The sequence below is a fragment of the Podarcis gaigeae genome (genome assembly GCF_964106915.1).
Source record: "Podarcis gaigeae genome assembly, chromosome: W".
Classification (NCBI taxonomy): Eukaryota; Metazoa; Chordata; class Lepidosauria; order Squamata; family Lacertidae; genus Podarcis; species Podarcis gaigeae.
This window is the reverse complement of record NC_139695.1, coordinates 4,966,890-4,980,296: the sequence shown is the minus strand read 5'-3', so window position 1 is coordinate 4,980,296 and position 13,407 is coordinate 4,966,890. Positions and strand designations below refer to the sequence as shown.

Sequence of the window (13,407 nt, the reverse complement as noted above, 5' to 3'; positions counted from 1 at the left end):
CAGATATCGCTCTTATGTGATTGTAATTGCGGGGCACCGGAATTGTTGCATCACATAATTTTTGACTGTGCTTTTCACTTACCGGCCAGGAGCAAGTTTCTTGCTCAATATCTTAAGGGAATTGCCGATGATACGATTGAAGCCAAACTGAGATATCTACTAATTGATGATGACCCCCTAAAATCACTCATGGTTGCCAGATTCCTGATCAGCGTCCTATCCCTAAAGAAGAGAAATGGTCTCCTGTGTGATTCGGATAACCCCTTTAAACCATGACCAACGTTTTAGGTGATATCACCATTGTTTTAAACCATGATCTATGTTTTAGGCGGTATCACCATTGATATCCTTGATTAATTTAGAGCAGAGGGCGATGTATAGGTTACAAATTTATTGTAATGTATGATGGTGGTTTTTGTTTTGCTTAGGTTACTGTTTGTCTTTTGTAAGTCTTTTGTAAGTTTTGGCGATTATAAATTTGGAGGTTTAAGTATAATATGTTGGTATGGGAAACTGTTGTGTAATGGGCCAATGGCCGTAATAAAGATCAATCCAATCCAATCTTGGCACTCAAGGGGAGATGGTCGCTCATTTGGACGTTTTCTATTTTAAAATAAGAAAAAATTGGGAATAAATCTCTGGAAACAATAAAATAATCGAGAACACTATTTGTAAGTGTGCTCAAATGAGTAAACTCACCCGGAATATCCGGGGGACAATTTCCGTTTAAAATTATCAAATTCATACGTAGGATCAGCTGATAAAGAAGGGTTCCCGCTTCATTGACCCTATTATCTTTGGATTTTCTCTGTATATGGGGGGAGAGATCCAAGTTCTGGTGATCAGGTATGTCCCACCATTTGGCCTTGCCTAGCGCTTCCCAGTTTGCAGCTGTACGAGCATTAAAATCACCTCCCATGACTGATGAAATGTTTGGGAACTTAGTGTAACAGGAAGCTAGGTGTTCTTCAAGTGTTTCCCATTTGGAATGGAGGTCCGCTACCTGCCCCCCAGGGGGGAAATAAACATTTGTTACCAGTAATTCAAATTTCCCTCCTGAAATCAATCCTGTAATCGCGTAAGGAGAGGAAGATTTAACAAGTGTAAGTTTTGCTTGCAGTTTGAGGGAAATGGCTATTACCAAACCTCCCCTAGGGCGTCCACCTTTAAGAGAGGGGCTAGCTGGAAGCAAAATGGTATCATATCCATTTATGTCAATCACCTCTTCTTCCCAAGTTTCTTCTAGGAGAATTACTTGGAATAAATTAACAAAATTTAAGAAGTCTGGATCAGATTTCTTCCCCCTCCATCCCGCAATATTCCAGCATAGAAATGACATCAAGGAGTGGCTGGGTTGGTCGTTAGGTAGTCAGAACATGTGGGAATGGGATTCTAAATTTGCGGGAGTTTCAGCTTAAAATAAATAAATCAGTAATTTTCCTTTGAGAAGGTGGCAATCGTGCTATACATCCCAACTGTTTAGATTTATTGGGGTGGTTTGGCTGTAAAGTCGTGCCACTCGTCTCGCTAAAGACAGATGTTAGGCCTAAGATAGTCGACTTTTCAGAGCCAGATGGTAGAATTAGGGGGGTATTACTTAGAGAGAGCGAAATTAAGTCAACAGGTATCGTGCCACTAGTTGAATGATCATTAATTGTTTGGGTAGTTTTGTTAATACGACCTGTCGGGTCTTCAACCAGATCACTCTTCGGGGCTGAAAATAAAATGGGGTCGTCTCTCATTTGTTGGGCTGGTTCAGCTGGTTCTGTTACCGGTTCGATGGTATCTATGGATTTATTCAACTTGCACACGTTAGAAGAGAGTGGGTTAATAAAGTTACAAGTAAGTGGACCCATATGGGGCACTTTACATGGAGAGCCTAATTCAGATTCGTTAAGTTCCCTCATTTTGTTTTTGTTTTTTAAAGATATTTATTAGCATTTCAAAAATTATACAGAAAAACAATAATAAAAACAAAACACAAACAAAAAACATATCATATATATATATATAAAAAAATACAAAACTAAAATCAATTTTAAAACAGGTAAATTTTCGTTCCCTTGTTTTCTTATAACTTACTTCCCAGACCTCCTCATACCTCCCCTTTTTGTATTCCAATTTCTAATTATTAATTCAGCAAATCCTCTCCCTTAATTTTCATTTAATTTTCAACCTTTCTTTTCTTTTTACTTAATCATTACAGCTGAAAAACCCCTTAATTTTCTAAACCAACATCATTCTAACATTCATTAATTCTGCAATATTTCCCAAGATAGTCCTTAAATTTCTTCCAATCTTCTTCCGCCGTCTCTCTTCCCTGGTCTCGGATTCTGCTAGTCATTTCTGCCAGTCCCATATAGTCTATCACCTTCATCTGCCATTCTTCCAAGGTGGGTAGATCTTGTGTCTTCCAATACTTTGCGATGAGTATTCTTGCTGCTGTTGTAGCATACATAAAGAATGTTCTATCCTTCTTTGGCACCAATTGGCCGACCATGCCCAGGAGAAAGGCCTCTGGTTTCTTCAGGAAGGTATATTTAAATACCTTTTTCATTTCATTATATATCATTTCCCAGAAAGCCTTAATCCTTGGGCACGTCCACCAAAGGTGAAAGAATGTACCTTCAGTCTCTTTACATTTCCAACATTTATTATCAGGCAAGTGCTAAATTTTTGCAAGCTTGACTGGGGTCATGTACCACCTATAAATCATTTTCAAAATATTTTCTTTTAAGGCATTACATGCCGTAAATTTCATACCGGTGGTCCACAACTGTTCCCAGTCAGCAAACATAATGTTATGACCAATATCTTGTGCCCACTTAATCATAGCTGTCAGGACTGCCGCTAGGTCCCAGCTCACAGAGGACCAACGCCCAGTGGATATTATATACAAAAGTCTTTATTGAAGTTTAGTTTCCATTTCCAAGCTCTGGGCGCGCAGACCCACGTCTTAACGCTAGACCGGCTAAGTCCCCTCTGACTCACTGCTAAAGCCACACCAGTTTAAGATTCTCGCTTTGCTCCACCTCCTACGCTGCTCCTTCCTACGCTGGGTCCTTCTGCCCTCTGGGGTTATCTCCTTCCTTGATTCCTCTGAAGCTGACCCCCCTGAGTCCCGCCCTTCCTTCCGGCAGGCTTTAGGACCTGGCTCCCTGTCAGGACTCCCTGCTGTGCCGCTCGCCTGTACATTTGAACTTGGCGCGCGCGCCCAGCCGGTAACCTTCCTTCTGACCGTTTCCCCGCTTCCGGATGTGGGCGTGGCCAGCCCTGCCTCCTCTCCTCCCGCTGGTGGCAAGAACACTGGTTCCGACTCCTGGGACTCCCCCTCCCCACTGCGCTCTGGTGGGGAAGCTGGTCCCGATTTCCAACTGCTGCTCAGGGACTCCCCGCTGGCCCCTCCCTCTTGAGGTTTCTCCCCTGGAATCTCCCTTGCTCTGGCCATCGGTGCTCCCTTCTGCGAGTCTTCCGATTCACTAGAGAGGCTTGCGGAATGACTCTGGCAGCTGTCACTTCCTGCTCCCCCTTCGTCCTCTTCCTCCTCACTCTCCATTTGCTCCCCCTCCTGTGTCTCTCCTTCTGAACCCCTGACATCCATCCCCCCCTCGAAGCCCCCCCTTCCCCCCTCCCCCTCTTCCGGTGCGGGTTCCGGGTGCTCCATTGTTGTAGGGGTGAGTCCAGGATACAGCTCGTCCCCTGAGGCTTGCAACCATCGAGATAAGTCCGGGAAGTCCCCCATGGGCTCGTCGACGACGACCTCCTCCGCTTCCATCTCCTGCGCGGTGTGCTCGAAATCTGAGCTCGACCCCAAATCACCCAAGAGCCCTCCTCCCCCTGTTGCTTGATGGGGGTCCACCTCCCAGGGTCCCTTCAGCATGTCTCTGCGCCAGCCCACTTCGGGTTGGTCCTCCCACCAATAAGATCCCCCCGTGCCAAAACCTGAAAGCGATCCCTCCGGGGAGCTGCCTCCCGGAGCCGAGTCCTCAGCTGACGAGAAACCCCGGAAAGTGCTGGCCGAGAGTGTGGGTGTGAACAAACAATCCTCGAAAAAGCCCGCCGGCATAGGCTTGTGCGGGAAAAGTGTGTGGAATTCTTCCTTGAGCAACTGCTCTTCCACTGCGTAATCCGGCACCCACCTGTTGGCGCTGGCCGGGGTGTCCTCTGTGGCGAGAAGATATTCAATCCCGTCCTCCCCCCACCTTGAGTCTAAAATCTCAGTGGCTTCATTAAGTGGCTCCCCTTTCGGCGACCCCCCTTTTTTGGGCGCTTCTCTGAGCGGGTCTGGCGCCTTCCCCGGTGCTTGAAACCTGTGGGGCTCTCTGTAGGGCGTGAGCACTGATCTATGAAAGACCGGGTGCATTCTGGAACCCTCCGGGAGTGTCAACCGGAAGGCCACTGGGTTGATCTGCGCCTCTACTTGGTAAGGCCCTAGCTGCTTGTGCCCTAGTTTCTTCTTGGCTAACGATCTGGCTGGAACTGCTTGTGCTGCCAACCAGACCCAGTCTCCCACCTGGATGTCCTCCCCAACCCTCCTGTGTCGATCTGCCTGCACTTTGTAAGCCTGTTTTGCCAACTCTAACTGCCGCCTGAGCTGCTCGTGGATCTCCTGCAACTCCGCTGCCACGTCCTCTGCTCCCTGTGGCTCCCCCTCCCGCACTGTGTCCAAACCCGGGAAGGTTCTGGGATGCCTCCCGTAGTTGGCGAAAAATGGTGTCACCCCTGTGGACCCGTGCTTCGTGTTGTTGTAGGCAAACTCGGCCAACGGTAGATAGTCCACCCAGGTCGATGGCTGCTGGTTCGCGTAGCATCTCAGGTACTGCTGCATGATGGCGTTGACCCTTTCCGCCTGCCCGTTAGTCTGCGGGTGTCTCGCCGACGCCAGGCTGACCTTGACGTTCAGGAATCCCATCAGCTTTTGCCAGAAGTTGGAGATGAACTGGCGCCCCCGGTCGGACAAAATAGACCGTGGTAGGCCGTGCACCTTGAACACGTGGTCTATAAACATCTTAGCGGTCTGCTCGGCCGTGGCCACCTTCGCGCACGGAATGAAGTGGGCCATCTTGGTGAACAGGTCCACTACCACGAGCACTGCCGTCTTGCCCCTCGAGCTGGGTAGATCTGTGACAAAGTCCAGGGCCACCCTCTCCCACGGTACGAACGGTGTCTGTAGCGGTTCCAACAGGCCCGCCGGCGGCTGGTGCACAGGCTTAGCCCTTTGGCAGGTGTCGCACCTATTGACATAGTCCGCGACATCCCCCCGCATCTTAGGCCACCAAAAGTCTCTGGCTACTAAGTCCACCATCTTCTCCTTGCCGAAGTGCCCCGCGCTGGGCGCGTCGTGCAGCTGTTGCAGGACCTTCGCGCGGAGGCTGTCTCCTGGTACGTAGAGGACTCCCTTGCGTAGGAGCAGGCCGTCGCGCACTTGGAATTCGTCGCCCCTCGCCTTGCCGCTGCACACCTCCTCCATCTTGGCTCGGGCGAACGAGTCCGTTTGCAGCGCGCGGCGCACCGCGTCCAGGTCCACCGTGGCTGATGCGCATGCCCACGCCTGTGGTGTGAAAATGTGCTTGGCCGCCGGCGGTGCCTCTGCCTCCAGATACTGCGGTTTTCTGGACAGCGCGTCCGCCAAGACGTTGCTGTTTCCTGGGATGTACTCAATTCTGAAGTCGAAATCTGCAAAGAACTCCGCCCAGCGGATGTGTCGCTGGTTCAGGAACCTCGCCGTGCGCCAGTACTCCAAGTTCTTATGGTCTGTGCGGACCTGCACCGTGTGCTTGGCTCCGACGAGGAAGTGCCGCCACGCCTTGAAGGCTGCATGTATGGCCAGCAACTCCCTGTCCCAGATGGTGTAGTTCTGCTCCGCTTTGCTGAGTTTTCTGGAGTAGAAAGCGCACGGCCTCCAGTCCCCCTGGTGGTCTTGCTGCAACAGAACGGCTCCCACGGCCCTGTCTGAGGCGTCCGTCTCCACTCTCATGGGCCTGCTGGGATTTACGTGCAGTAGGTTCTCCTCGGAAGCGAAGAGCTGCTTGAGCTTCTGAAAGGACTGCTCCGCCTGCTCCGTCCAGATGAACCTCTTCTTCTTGGAACTGAGGGTGTCGGTGATGGCCGCTGTCTGCATGGCGAAACCCTTGATGAACTTGCGATAAAAGTTGGCAAAACCGACAAACCTCTGTACTTCCTTCCTATTGCGTGGGCTCTTCCAGTCCAGTACTGCACGTACCTTGGCACCGTCCATAGCCAGTCCCTTGTCGGACAGTTTGTAGCCCAAGAAATCCACCTCCGTCTCGCCGACGCCAGGCTGACCTTGACGTTCAGGAATCCCATCAGCTTTTGCCAGAAGTTTAAAGTCTGGCAGGGCAAATCCCCCTTTTCCTTTGCATCAGTTAAAATCTTAAATTTTATTCTGGGTTTCTTGCCCTGCCAGACAAATTTAGAAATATCTTTCTGCCACTTCTTGAAACAGTCCATCTTGTCCACAATTTGCAATGTTTGAAACAAAAACAACATTCTAGGCAATACATTCATCTTTATAGCCGCAATTCGACCAGACAAGGAAAGCTTCAAGTTTGACCAGATTTCTAAGTCTTTTTTCACTTCTGTCCAACATTTCTCATAATTATCTTTAACTAAATTCACATTTTTAGCTGTCATATTAATCCCCAAATATTTCACTTTCTTAACCACAGTTAGACCTGTCTCATTCTGAAACCTCTCTTTTTCAATAGCTGTTAAGTTTTTCTCTAAAACCTTAGTTTTTGACTTATTCAGTTTAAATCCGGCTACTTGACCAAACTCTTGAATTAATTCTAAAACCCTTTTAGTACTAGATTCTGGCTCTTGTAATGTAAGTACTAAATCATCTGCAAATGCTCTCAGTTTGTACTGTTTGGCTCCGACCTGTATACCTTTAACCAACCGGTCTCTTCTGGTCATGTTCAGCAAAACCTCCAGGACTGATATAAAAAGTAGTGGGGAGATTGGGCACCCCTGACGTGTCCCTTTTTCTATCTTAAATTCTTCCGTAACCACATTATTTACAATTAGTTTAGCTTTTTGCTCAGAATATATTGCACCTATACCGTTTTCAAACCCTTGGCCTACCTCCATCCCCTGAAGATTCTTCCTCATAAAGCTCCAAGAAATATTGTCGAAGGCTTTCTCCGTGTCTACAAATATCAAGACTGCATTAGTATTTATATTCACTTCTAGCTTTTCCAAAATGTCAATTATGTTCCTCACGTTATCTGACAAATGTCTTCCCAGGAGAAAGCCTGCTTGGTCTCCATGAATCTCCTCCATCAAAACTTTTTTCAATCTCTTGGCCAAAATGTCAGCAAAAATTTTGTAATCCACATTTAGTAACGAAATAGGGCGGTAGTTCTTAAGTTGAGTCTTTTCAGTCTGTGTCTTCGGTATAAGTGTAATATATTCCACGATTCTGGTGCCCTTTTCCTCTCCAAAATTTCATTGCAGACTTCCTTCAAAGGTTGTACTAACCACTCCTTCAAAGCTTTATAGTATCTGGAAGTCAGCCCATCCGGTCCCAGAGATTTACCCAATTACATATTTTGAATGGCACCTTCTATTTCCTGTTCAGTTATTTTATGATTCAACACTATTTTACTTTCATGGGAAATTTTTTGTAATCCATTTGTCTCAAGAAATCGGTCTATGTCCATTTCTTTCTGTGGCCCTTGTGAGTATAATTGTTTGAAGTACCTCTGGAAGCAATTTCTGATCTCAGTTGGGTTGTAGATGTTCTTTCCTTCCACTTCTAAATTTGTAACCATATTTAATTTTTGTCTTTTCCTCATTTGCCAAGCCAATAGTTTACCACATTTGTCTGCTGATTCTAATGTCTTTTGTCTCATTTGTTTAATTTTCCATTCTATTTCTTGGTTCATCAGTTCCATATATTGTGTTTGATATAACTTAATTTCTCTCAAAATCTCTTGGGACTTTGGTTTTGATCTTAATTTCTTTCCCCCCTCTTTTATCTTCTCCAAAATCTTATCTTTTTTTCTCATTTTGGCTTCTCTTCTTTATTGCATTCTGTTGAATCAAAAACCCTCTCATAACAGCTTTACTTGCATCCCAGATTACTCTTTTTTCAACATTGGTCTTCATGTTTATTTCAAAGTAATCTCTCAAAGTTTTTTGGGCCTTTTTATACACTTCTTCATCTCTAAATAAGGTGTCATTCATCCTCCATCTGAAGGAACCAGTTGTTATTTGCTTCATCTCCATCCTTACAGCATTATGGTCGGAGCAAGCTTTTGGGCAGATTTCCACTTTCTTTATCTTTGGTGCCATTCCTCTAGTAATCCATATTTGGTCAATTCTAGTCCATGTCATCTTGGCTTCTGAGAAAAAGGTTCCCTCTCTCCCAAGAGGATTCTTTGTTCTCCAGATATCAATCAAGTCCATATTGTCAGTCAATTCAAAGAAAGTTTTTGGTAGTCTTCCATCTTTAGTGACTACCTGTCTTTGTGCCTTGTCCATATTTGTAGATACTACTCCATTCATATCTCCCATCAGAATTAAGTTATAGTCCAAATAGTCCAATAAAGTCTCGTGCAACTTCTTAAAGAATTCAGATTTCCCCTCATTCGGTGCATAAATTCCTACGATCAAAAATTTCTCTCCTTGAACTTGGATTTCAATTGCCAAAAATCTTCCTTGTTCATCTTTAAAAATTAATTTTGGTAACAATTTTTCCTTTGCATATATCACAACTCCTCTTTTTTAAACTTTGTCAGATGAAATAAATTCTTGTCCCAATCTCTTATTGATAAGTATTTTTCTATGTAACCTCATCACATGTGTTTTTTGTAAACAGATCAAGTCCAATTGTTCTTTTTTTAATATATGAAAAACACTTTTTCTCTTCCGGGGTGAGTTCAAACCATTACAGCTTAGAAGTTGCAGAGCCATGGTGGAATTACTTACTTTCCCCTCCTACTGCTCCAAGTAGTTGTTCTTCTTCTGTCGGTGGTTTCAGTCCAAATGATAAGTTTGCTATGTCTAGTATTCCTTTTCCTGGTGGGATTGGCTCCTCTCCAGATTCCGCTTTTTTCTGAAGATCCTCCTCGTGGTCTCTCAAAAACTTTATCATTCACTGTCCTTATTCTTATTTTCCTTCCTTTGTATTTAAAGGATAGGCCTTGGGGGAATTTCCACCTGAAGAGTATGTTATTTCTTCTCAGTAAAACAACCAGATCTCTATAGTAGGTTCTTACATCCAAGATATGCTTCGGTATATCCTTAAAGATCCGCCAAATTATCCTTCTCACTTTCAGGTACTGCTCTGATTCTTAAATTTCTCTCTTTTCCTTGTAGTTCAATCATAGACAGTGTCAAATCGTGATCCTCTAATTTCTTATAGACCGGTGGTATCTTCTCCTGGGTAGCAATTGCAATTTCCTTTGCCTCCTCTGCAATCTTTCGAGTTGTGGCCGATTCCTCTAGAAGTTTTTCGATGGACTGTGTATTAGAATTCACCTTCTTTCCCAATTCGTTAATGCTTGTAGTATTCAAATCAATTTTTGCTGAGGCCTCAGCTACTTGTTTATTAGTTTCTGCAACTTGTTTATTTGTCTCTGCTACCTGTTTCGTTAAATTTTCCAAAGATTCATTAATTTTGCCAAGTGCCTGTGCCAAAGTGTCTTCAGATAACATAGCTTTTGATTTTATTTGCGAGGCAGCAGCTGCTCCTGTGCCTCCGGATGTTGAAGCCCTTCGCTGGTGTGGAATGTCAATCTTGTATTGTCTGCCAGACCTGGTAGTTTTTTCCTGTACCAGCTCTATTTTCCCTTTACCATTTGCCATAACACTCTCATGCAAAGCCAAGGTCAGTCTCACGCCTGTAGATTTGTTTTGAAAAGGAAATTTCCAGTGGCTTAGCTGCTTAGTGGCTTAGTTGTTGTTGCAACAAAGTCTCCTCTAGGGGGACAAACTTCCAACTTCACTTTGCAATTTTTTGAAACAAATATAGTCTTTAAAAGTCCCCCATATCCCCTAGAAAGCCACAGCTTAAATTACCTTAAGGGTTATTTTATAGTCAAAACAGTCCAGAGACACTGTATCTTTCGCAGAGTTGCTTCAAAAGTTACTTCAAAAGTCTTTACCTTAACGCGCTGACAGCCCACTGATCGGCTTCCCTGTCAAAGGCAGCCCGTTCCCAGGGTTTTAAGGCAGCAGATGTATCTTTGTTCTCCCCTTTTCTTGCAGGTATATAATGCACAAATTCCTCCCCCTCCGCTCCTGCAAACAGGAGGGGGGCTGCTTTTTTGATGCTGGATTTACTCTTTTTCGAAGAAAAAATCTTCCAAAGTTACAGCTTTACAGTCTCTTTGCTTTAGACTATTTACAGGCAGGAAAGGCAGACTTCCTGTTTATACCTTTCCCGTATCAGTGCCAAAATTCTTCTAATTTTGTTCCAATTAAATCATTTAAACCTACTCACTGGTAGTTGCTTTTGAGTCCAATTTTCAGGAAGAAATCAGCGCTCTCCGATAATGGCCATGCGGCTTCACTCCACGGAATGGGTAAACAACTCTCAGCACCGCGCCGCTCACCCCCTCCCGTTCCGAAGCCTTTAAAAAGGCTCCTTCACGGCTTGGGGGGCGCAAATGGTGCCCGCCGAGTCTCCTCGCTCACAGGCTTCACCGCCTGTGATTTTTTGGGGTCCCCGCTTCGCCGCAGCGGCAAGACCCAAACCCGCAGAGCCGATTCCCTCCGGAGCTCAGAGGGAATCCGCCATTGATCGCTGGCGTTGACCGGAAGTCTCCAAGTTCCCTCATTTTGTCCCAGGCAGATGTTGTAGCCATATTTGCCTCAGAGATGGGATGCATGATAGATGGGTCTGGTGATGGGGTTTCCGCCTCCAGAATATGGAAGAGTGGATTCATCTCCGCAACAACCTGTTGGCTGGTAGGGGTGGGTGTCTTCCCAACCCACAGGTCCAGTTCTTGGTGGTGTAAGCATGGGACAGAATCTGAAACACAGTCTCTATCAAACATATTTTGTTTAGGTAATCTCAGCTGTTCCTCCGTCACTTTTGTCAGGCAGGAGTGAAGGGTATCAATTTTATGAAGTATTTCTTTCTGAACTTCTTGCGGGAGAACGCTATAAGAGTGGAGTAAGTTATTGTCAAAGCTATCAAGGACGATTCCCTGATTCTCCGCATACCTGGGCCCAAGGGAGTCCAACTTTTCAGAGTTCTTGGCAACCAGACCAGTAGGATGTTTGGAGATGTCCTCCGCAGAGTTTATATCAATTAGAACGTGTTGGTCAATCTCATGTTGAGTTTTTGGCAAATTTACAATATGGGGGATAAGTGGAATTGGAGGTGCTTCATTTTTAAAGTACCTTGAGATTCTTATACCACTCGTCTCCAGGTGTTCTCTCCAATTGTACACTAGTTTTGCAGGTGGTGCTGTGGGTAAAAGCCTCAGCGCCTAGGACTTGCCGATCGAAAGGTCGGCGGTTCGAATCCCTGCGGTGGGGTGCGCTCCCGCTGCTCGGTCCCAGCGCCTGCCAACCTAGCAGTTCGAAAGCACCTCCGGGTGCAAGTAGATAAATAGGGACCGCTTACCAGCGGGAAGGTAAACGGCGTTTCCGTGTGCGGCTCTGGCTCGCCAGAGCAGCGATGTCACGCTGGCCACGTGACCCGGAAGTGTCTCCGGCCAGCGCTGGCCCCTGGCCTCTTGAGTGAGATGGGCGCACAACCCCAGAGTCTGTCAAGACTGGCCCATACGGGCAGGGGTACCTTTACCTTTACCTTTTACCTTTGCCAGTCTCCCATCATAGAATGAGACCACCGCTCTGGCAAGGAATCCGTTGAAGTATAGATATTCCACTTGGGCCAAATCAGTAGGGTTATTAAGGATGCCTGGCATATAGATCTTTAAAAGGTTCAATAGATGGGCTTTACGCTCTTCTTGTGACAGGAGTCCTGGGGGTTTAGGATAATTTGATAAAACGAGCTTATTTCGGTACAGCACCAGATTCCAGTTTTTATTTGTCAGATTTGTCAGATTTCTCTTCTTAGAGGGATTGGTTTCATCTACAGATAGAATGTGAGACCATGGATCTTGGATCAAAATGTCTTGCTTGGAGTTAGGTGTTGGGGTAGGTGTTAAGGGTTCCAAGCATTCCATCGCAGCGTCACGACAAGGGTTTATAGAACGTTCTTGCTTAGAAGATTGCTTGATTAGAAGTTTCTCAGTGTTCCCACTGGTCTCGGTTATTGGGGTACTCTTGAGAAGATTAAAGAGCTTTTTAAAATCCATTTATTTGTAACGCACTGCCTTAAAATTTTTAACATTTCTGCTCTTTTTTACCCTTATGGGCCTCCTTTTCAAGGCAGTAGCCCTACAAGATCTCTTGGCCTTCCTTGGTGATCTGTTTTTGCAGGTGGTAGGAAGGAAGTTGTTATTACTTTCCAATTCTACAGTCACCCTGCTGGGTTCCCTACAGAGAGTTTTGCAAGTGTCCATCATTATAGTGAGGATTTTTGTACAGGTGGCCAGATAAGATTTTATATTTTCAATATCCTCAGTTAAAAGCACAAGCCATTTGATAACTGATAAATCCTCATCATCATTTGTCTCAAGTTGGAAGCAGGAATCTCTTGATGTTTTAGGGTTTCCTGAAGACATCTCTGCAATTTGTTTTAACATTAGTTCCTCCACTTCTCGGACTTGGGATGGTTCAGGAGAAGCTTGGGATTTAAGTCTCTGTTTTGGGAGTACTTCGGTGACTGTACCAATTATGTTTGAATTTACTTTGGGCTTTATTGGCCCTTTGTTGTGGCATTCTTCTACACAATCCTCTCTCTGCACAGCTGGCCCTTCAGTGCAGGAGGGAGAAGTTTCAGTTTCCTGCTGATTCTCACTCGGCTTGACTTTACCCCTATTCTTATAGGGCCGAGTGCTTTTTGTTTGTGCTCCCTTTAGGGTAGCTCTTTTAGAAAAAGGTCTTAGATCACTCCAATGAAAGCCTGATGTTCTACAGCAACTCCTGGTCGTCACCATTATTTATCTTGTAAAGGTCAAATTGGTAAAAGTCTCACCTCGGTTCATTAGCTCCGTCGGGTGTTGCAGCAGGGCTCTCCGCGAAACTACTTCCGGATTCTTTGGATAGTTAGATAAGTTTCTTCTTCAAACTCTTGAAGTGCCCCCTTTCCCAAAAACATCTGGTTCATTGGTCTTTCCTCCCAGATCAGAGCTTTGCTTTTGCTTTTGGAGGGAGCCAGCCGAGTGCTTAGCTAACAGTCCTGCCTCGCCAGAGTGGTGCATGCTCTGGTTATCTCCCGCTTGGACTACTGCAATGCACTCTACGTGGGGCTACCTTTGAAGGTGACCCGGAAACTACAACTAATCCAGAACGCAGCAGCCAGAC

General features: G+C 45.6%; 1 long non-coding RNA gene across 1 annotated transcript; it reads left to right on the top strand.

Annotated features, from left to right (window-relative positions):
* The first annotated feature begins 568 nt into the window (after nucleotides 1–568).
* LOC310836001 lies at nucleotides 569–13,134 on the top strand. Its single transcript, XR_014559820.1, has 3 exons — nucleotides 569–1,897; nucleotides 10,797–11,434; nucleotides 11,802–13,134. It is a non-coding gene; the product is annotated as an uncharacterized lncRNA (long non-coding RNA).
* Nucleotides 13,135–13,407: the final 273 nt, after the last annotated feature.